Here is an 8,252-nt window from a genome sequence, read left to right on the forward strand (position 1 = left end):
TAAAGGTTTTTTTTAGCTTACTTTTAATTATTATATTTGATTAAAATCGTGTATAATATTCACACAGTTTAAAAAAAAATGGTTTAAATTTGTGTCTGATTAAAATCACATTCAAAGCCATAACTCATGCCGCCCACAAGAGGGCGCCAAATTCCTGTTTTAAAATAAACTATCCTTGATCACTAATCAATTGATTAAGACTAAAACAACGACATCTACAAATGTATAATATTCCCCGTATATCGTCAGCTTTTGTGTGTGCATTTCATTATTTGATTTGATCGTACAGGAAATATTCATCCATATTCGGAACACGCCCTTCTTGTTCGCGTATTCTTTTTTGAATGTAAAAAGAAAACAGAACTAATTGAACGCTGGTTCCAGACAGAACGCCTCCGCACGTCGGGGCGCTAGTGACGCAACAATGCCAGCTCTTTGTATAAAGTCGGAACAGCTGGTTATAATAAACGGGGACTGCTATTTCTTGCCCAGAGCTAAGTTTTTAATGACTTGGCCATGTGGACGGTGCAAGGTTCAGAAATAGGAAATTGGAAATACGATCCGTCCCAACTGTTTCGGCAAGTCATGCAGTCTAACAGTTTCTTACACTAGCTGCCTGAAGTGAGAAAAAACACACAGCATGCTTTTTATGAGAGGAGAAACTTAGGCATAATTGATGAGTTTGGTTTCTGTGCTTCAGTTCAGTCTCTGTTTTCCAGTTCAGTCTCTGTGCTTCAGTTCAGTCTGCTTGTGTAGTTTGCTGACTCTTCCATTCAGTATGTGGTGGTTTTAATAATTATGCTGCGGTTGCCAAAACACACAGAACTAGACTCTCTCTCCCTCTTAACTGCCCCCTTGTTCTCCTCTTTCTTTCTTTCTCTCTTTCCTTTTGTGAACAGTAAAAGAAATTAAACAGGAAGTTTAGGGAACGGATTATAGCTCCATCTCAGTGTTTATGTAAACAGTCCCAATATTCTCTAGACGCGTGGTAAAGCACGTTCCTAATCTGCTGGAGGGAAACATAAACTGCTGATCGGCGTGGCGCCAGATTTTTTCTGTTCTGGTTTTAATATCTCCACTAGAGGGGGTCGCTGTTTTTTTCAATCCAATCATTACGTTAAGATTTTACATCAATAATTTGTTGTTAAATTGCGTAGGCCGCCTATAGTATGACACCTGGAAGTCTAGCAGTCTGCGGTCTGGTAGAGTGGCTGAGCGGACTAAGTAGTTGTTGTTGTTGTTGAATTGCACAAATTGTGACTCTCTAGAGACGAAGGACCAAATGCCACTGCATGTTTCAATACACCAATTCTAAGGACGTCAGCTGAAGCATTTGAACTGCTGTTAATTATTCTAATTTGATCGCTTCTCGGCCTCTTGGCTCGATCAAGGGTTGCGATCGCTTTGGTTGTTAACAACTAAGGTTTTGTGTTTATCTTTTACAGGAGCTCTAAAGGCGTGCCGGTATTTCTTAGCAGAGAGCGGAGAGATCAGCGTTGTGTTTTATCGGGTAGGGCCCCTTGGGGCACCTCACCTTTAATTGTTTTGTGATGTCGTTTGCAAGGATGGGAGAGAGAAGGTACAACTGTGTACGGTTTTCTTTAAAGAAGAAATACACAGGAGGGGATTTGAGGATGGAGATGGGGAGGTTAGAATTCAGTAGGTGTGTATTACAGAGGGCCTTGAAATTTGAACCTAAAGATTTGAACTGCCTTATTGCTTTACCAAATGGTATGTCTTGGGATGTAAGTTTTTGTAATGAAGGAGTGTATAGAGCATTCTGGACCAGATATGAGGAAAAGAAAGACTTGCCGGCTCTTGCTAAGTTTAATGTTGAAGCTTTGTCAGACAACTCTGTGAAAACTGTAGTTGTGAGAATGTTAAGTGAGAGTGTTACAGATTATGATATTCGTACTTGGCTGTGTAGATATTGCGATGTTAAAAGAGCTCCTGTAAAGGTATGTGATTTGGACGGGGTATGGAATGGTGCATGGAGAGTGTTGGTGAGGCTGGCAAGTGACCCTCAGGGTTATGGAGGCTTCCGGCACATTCCATCAGATATTATGTTGGGAGGTAGCAGGGGTTTTGTAAACTACCAGGGACAGCCTAAATACTGTAGAAAATGTGGTGAATTGGGCCATTTAGCAGTGGTGTGCGCAAGAGTTGTTTGTGGTATTTGTAAGGAGGACGGGCACGTGGCTGCACAGTGTGTGAAAAGGAAAGCTTGCAATTTGTGTGGGGATGATAAACATTTGTTCAGAGACTGTCCTCTGTCCTTTTCTAATAGACTGAAGAAAGGAATAGAAGTGAATGTGGACAAAGAAGTTGTGCAAAACGAGACAAATCTGGTGGATTTGGAGGTAGATTTGAATGAGGGCCCAGGTGCATCAGGGGAGTTTTTTTCGAACGCTGAGGGAGGGAAGGAGGTGGTTGGCTCTGATGAGCAGGTGACTAACAAGGTTGAAACTGAGATGAGGACAGGTGAGACAGAGGGAAATGGTAGTGAGGCTGATAGTGGGGGTGAGGGAGGTAGTACAGAGAATCAAGGGTTGGTTGTTAGGGGTGTAAGAGTGTGTGCAAGTGATGTGAATCGGTTAATGGAAGAAATGTTAGAAGAAATGGCAGAAAAAAATGTAGCCAAAGCATTAGTGAGGGAGGAAGAGGAGGATATGGAGCAAGATAGACTGCTGGAGAAAAGGAAAATGGAGAGTGAAAAAAATGAGGGGCTTTTTATTAAAAAGAAACAAAGCAAAAAGAAACAAAGGGTGGATTTGAGTGAAGGGCAAGAAGGTGAAGGAGAAGGGGAAGTGGATGATTCGCCATTGTTAATTAATTTACATTCACCCATGAGTCCTGAGACACCGCCACAATTTGATGGAAATGTGAACTATAGTGGTGACATGTTTTTAGATCTATCCTGTGTGGAGGATTTTGTTAAGGCTACGAATATGGTGGAAACACCTAAATAAGTCATGGATGTAAAGAGGTGTTACCCTTTTCTTATTACTGATGGCATTAACAGTGACCTCAATAAATGTTAGAAGCTTGATTAGTCCAGTACGGTGCTTATCCATTTTTGATTTCTTGTCAAATATGGAGGCAGATGTTTTCTTCTTACAGGAATGTTGGCTCCCATACAGGGAAAATTATAATACATTTAAAGAGAAGTGGTCATATGGGTGCTCTGTGTGGTCAGGTTCAAATGAGAATAAATCAAGTGGTATAGGGATTCTGTTCGAGAATAAGGGTATAGAAATTAAAAATGTTAAGATCCTAATGGATGGGAGGGCATTAGTGGTTAAAATAGTGTATTTAGAACAGGAGATTCTTTTGATTAATATATATGCTTCTCCTGATAAGCATGAGAGATTTCAGTTATTTGAGTTAATTAGTAGTGAATTGGTGTTGTGTGGTGGGGTTGTGATGGGAGGTGATTTTAATTGTGTGCTATCAGGGAAAGATAAAGGTGGTGTGTCAGATGAAATAAAGTTGGATAAAACTTCAGGATTGTTAAACAGGATAAAAAATGATTTTGTATTAACGGATGTATTTAGGCATTTGCATCCTAATGAACCAGGGTACACCTGGCATAATGTAAAAGGTACGAGGAAATCGAGAATTGACATGGTTTTTACAACTAAGCATTTGTCTTGTTCTGAGTGTAAGTTGGAACCAAGTTTCTTCTCTGATCATATGATCCTAATTGCTAAGATTAACTTTGATGTTACAGTTTCAAAGGGTCCAGGGGTGTGGAAATTAAATAATAAATTACTAGAAAATGAGGGGTTGAGGAATACTTTTAGAGATAGGTATGAAAGGTGGAGAACTTTAAAAGAAATGTTTGTGAGTGAGTGTGAATGGTGGGAGTGGGTGAAAAGCAAAATCAAAAAGTTTTTTGTTAAAGTGGGAAAGGAAAAAGTTCAGAAAGAGAAAAGGCAGGAGAAGTCTTTGCAGGGGAAACTGCAGAGACTGTAGACTTGGTGGAATGGGATTTGATGTATATAAAGACATTAATGAAATTAAATTAGAACTGAAGGGATTGTTCCAAAAGAAGTGTGAGAAAATAATTTTCCTTAGTAAAGTTGAGCATGTGGAAAAGAATGAAAAGTGTACAAGATTCTTCTTTAAAAAAGTGTTGGAGAACAATAAAATAATGACGGCTCTTAAAGACCAGCAGAGGATAAGCAGGAGGAAGGGTGAGGAGATGATTGGGATTGCGGAGGGGTTTTATAGGGATCTGTACAAAGAGAGGAGGATTAATGAGGGGAAATTAAGCATGGTATTAAATAAGATGGAAGGAGGGGTGACGAATAGTGAGAAGGAAGAGTTGGAGAAGGAAATTACTGTGGAAGAGCTGGACACAGCAGTGAAAACATTTAAAAAAAACAAGACCCCAGGAGGGGATGGGTTAGGTTTGGAGTTTTATTTAGTTTTCTGGGAGCTTCTAAGAATTGATTTGCTGGGAGTTTTTAAAGAAATGTATAGGAAGGGGAAAATGCCTCTGTCTTTTAGGCAGGGTGTTATAATTCTGTTGTACAAGAAAGGAGACCGAGAGGAATTAAAGAATTGGAGGCCAATAAGTCTGCAATGCTTTGATTACAAACTTTTGGCAAAAGTAATAACAAATAGATTAAATAAAGTGATAAGTTCTGTTATTCATGCTGATCAGGTGTGTGCGATTCCAGGGAGAAGGGTGGTGGACAGCCTTGTCTTATTAAGAGATTCGATTGGCTATTGTAAAGAAAGGAAAAATAAGTTGTTTATTTTAAATCTTGACTTGGAGAAAGCATACGATCGGGTAGTGCATAAGTATATGTTTGCAGTCTTGGGACAAATGGGATTTCCTGAGGGGTTTGTCAAATGGATAAGGGTGATGTATACAAATATTGAAAGCCGGATTTTAATTAATGGTATGCTTTCACGGCCAGTCGCCATCCAGAGTGGGGTAAGACAAGGCTGTCCCCTCTCCCCTCTATTGTTTATATGTAGTATTGAGATACTAGGGCATCTGATCAGAATGGATCCTTTGATTAACGGGGTAAAGATACCTGGGAGTGGAGGTGAAGAAAATAAATGTATAATGTATATGGATGATGTAACGGTTGCATGTACAAATGAACTCTCTGTAGAGAAAGTCTTAAAACACACTGACAGCTTTTGTGAAATCTCTGGGTCAAAATTAAACATGGGAAAATGTGAATGTATGGTCTATGGAGAATGGGAAAGCTTCCCAAATATTAAGATTTGTTTTAAGAAAGATTTTATTCAAATTCTCGGGATCAAGTTTGATAGTTATGGATCAGGACAAAAAAATTGGGAGGAATTGGTGGGAAAAGTGGCAAAGAAAATTGGGTTTTGGGGATTAAGGGATTTGACCCTGGAAGGTAAGGTGTTAATTATTAAGACTATGATCCTGCCTTTGGTATTGTATGTGGCGGCAATTATTCCACCGCCAAGGATGGTTTTAAATTGTCTAATAAGACAAGTTATGGGTTTCTTTTGGGGATCAAAGTGTGAGCGATTAAAAAGAAGTATTGTGTATAAAGAAAAGCAATATGGTGGTAAAGCTGTACCTGATTTAAAATTTTTGTTATGGCTTAAGTTTGTGCACACGCAGATTGACTTGTGTCTCTTTAAAAATAACAAGGCATCATTTTTTGTGAAGTTCTACCTGGGGGGGGATATTGAGAAAACTTGGGCTGTATAAAACAGCCAATAATGTTCCATCAGCTTTTGAGGTTCCCTATTGTTTTAGCCGTATAGAGTGGTTCTTTAAAGAATATGACCTTATTAAAACAGAGGTAGAACTATGGAGAGTGTGTAAAAAGGTTAAACTTTTTGTTCAGGATAAAACAGTAATGTGTACTGTGGGACAGTTCCCCCATGATGTGGTTGAAGGGGTTTGGGAAAATGTGGCCCACCCAAAGCTTTTGAATAAGCATAAAGATATGGCTTGGCAAACTGCACATGGCATCCTTCCAACAAGGGACACAATGTATAAACGTGATCTTGTCCGTTCCCCTAGGTGCCCAAGGTCTCGGTGTGGTGAGGATGAAACAGCAGGTCACTTGTTTTGGGACTGTGCTTTCGCTAAAAAGGTTTGGGAGGAGTCGTGTGAGCTACTACACCTGGGAAAGAACATTTTAAACAAGAATCTGGTGCTGCTGGGAATTCAACAGGACAAGATAGACAAGGAGAGATGGATGATGATGATGTTGCAGTGCAGTCTCTGTGGCGCAATCGGTTAGCGCGTTCGGCTGTTAACCGAAAGGTTGGTGGTTCAAGCCCACCCAGGGACGGTTTGTTTGTTTATATCTTTATTTATCTTCATCTCGAATATTCCACAAAATTAATTACATAAATAAAACACAGTATTGAAAATAGCCGACTGATTAATGAGAACCCTTTTAACGAATACTTTTTAATTTTAATTAATTTGTAAACCGTTTAGTGTTGCAAAATAATATTTAAATTTGCGAGCAAATCTACTGCAAAAACCAACCTTGGTCATCTGAGGTAGCGTGGCCGAGTGGTCTAAGGGGCTGGATTAAGGCTGCAGTCTCTTTGGAGGCGTTGGTTCGAATCCCACCGCTGCCATAAAGGTATTTATTAGCTTACTTTTAATTATTATATTTGATTAAAATCGTGTATAATATTCACACAGTTTTAAAAAAAAGTTTTAAATTTGTGTCTGATTAAAATCACATTCAAAGCCATAACTCATGCCGCCCACAAGAGGGCGCCAAATTCCTGTTTTAAAATAAACTATCCTTGATCACTAATCAATTGAGTAAGACTAAAACAACGACAGCTACAAATGTATAATATTCCCCGTATATCGTCAGCTTTTGTGTGTGCATTTCATTATTTGATTTGATCGTACAGGAAATATTCATCCATATTCGGAACACGCCCTTCTTGTTCGCATATTCTTTTTTGAATGTAAAAAGAAAACAGAACTAATTGAACGCTGGTTCCAGACAGAACGCCTCCGCACGTCGGGGCGCTAGTGACGCAACAATGCCAGCTCTTTGTATAAAGTCGGAACAGCTGGTTATAATAAACGGGGACTGCTATTTCTTGCCCAGAGCTAAGTTTTTAATGACTTGGCCATGTGGACGGTGCAAGGTTCAGAAATAGGAAATTGGAAATACGATCCGTCCCAACTGTTTCGGCATGTCATGCGGTCTAACAGTTTCTTACACTAGCTGACTGAAGTGAGAAAAAACACACAGCAGGCTTTCTATGAGAGGAGAAACTTAGGCACTAATTGATGAGTTTGGTTTCTGTGCTTCAGTTCAGTCTCTGTTTTCCAGTTCAGTCTCTGTGCTTCAGTTCAGTCTGCGTGTGTAGTTTGCTGACTCTTCCATTCAGTATATGGTGGTTTTAATAATTATGCTGCGGTTGCCAAAACACACAGAACTAGACTCTCTCTCCCTCTTAACTGCCCCCTTGTTCTCCTCTTTCTTTCTTTCTCTCTTTCCTTTTGTGAACAGTAAAAGAAATTAAACAGGAAGTTTAGGGAACGGATTATAGCTCCATCTCAGTGTTTATGTAAACAGTCCCAATATTCTCTAGACGCGTGGTAAAGCACGTTCCTAATCTGCTGTAGCGAACCATAAACTGCTGATCGGCGTGGCGCCAGATTTTTTCTGTTCTGGTTTTAATATCTCCACTAGAGGGGGTCGCTGTTTTTTTCAATCCAATCATTACATTAAGATTTTACATCAATAATTTGTTGTTAAATTGTGTAAGCAGCCTATAGTATGACACCTGGAAGTCAAGCAGTCTGTGGTCTGGTAGTGTGGCTGTGCGGTCTAAAGTGCTGGATTTAGGTTTCAGTCTCTCTAGAGATGTGGGTTTCAATCCTGCTCTCCTTTTCACAAGAAGTAAGAGGACTTGTGACTCTGTAGAGACAAATACACCAAGTCTAAGGACGTCAGCTGAAGCATTTGAACTGCTGTTAATTATTCTAATTTTTTTTACAAATGAATCATGATGATAATAGTTGTTGTTGTTGTTGTTGTTGTTGAATTGCACAAATTGTGATTCTCTAGAGACAAAGGACCAAATACCACTGCATGTGTCTTGACACACCAATTCTATGGGTCAGCTGAAGCATTTGAACTGCTGTTAATTATTATATATTTTTTGTTTACAAATACATTGATGATAATAGTTGTTGTTGTTGCTGTTGTTGTAGTTATTTGGTCCTTCGTCTCTAATGCAATTCAATTGCTAATGCAATTAAA

At 39.3% G+C, this 8,252-nt stretch overlaps 1 non-coding gene across 1 annotated transcript; it reads left to right on the forward strand.

The window, feature by feature from the left end:
• The first annotated feature begins 6,225 nt into the window (after positions 1 to 6,225).
• Positions 6,226 to 6,299, forward strand: trnan-guu. Its single transcript has one exon. It is a non-coding gene; the product is annotated as a tRNA-Asn (tRNA).
• The last annotated feature ends 1,953 nt before the right edge of the window (positions 6,300 to 8,252 follow it).

The sequence above is a fragment of the Polyodon spathula genome, chromosome 44 (genome assembly GCF_017654505.1).
Source record: "Polyodon spathula isolate WHYD16114869_AA chromosome 44, ASM1765450v1, whole genome shotgun sequence".
Taxonomy (NCBI): Eukaryota; Metazoa; Chordata; class Actinopteri; order Acipenseriformes; family Polyodontidae; genus Polyodon; species Polyodon spathula.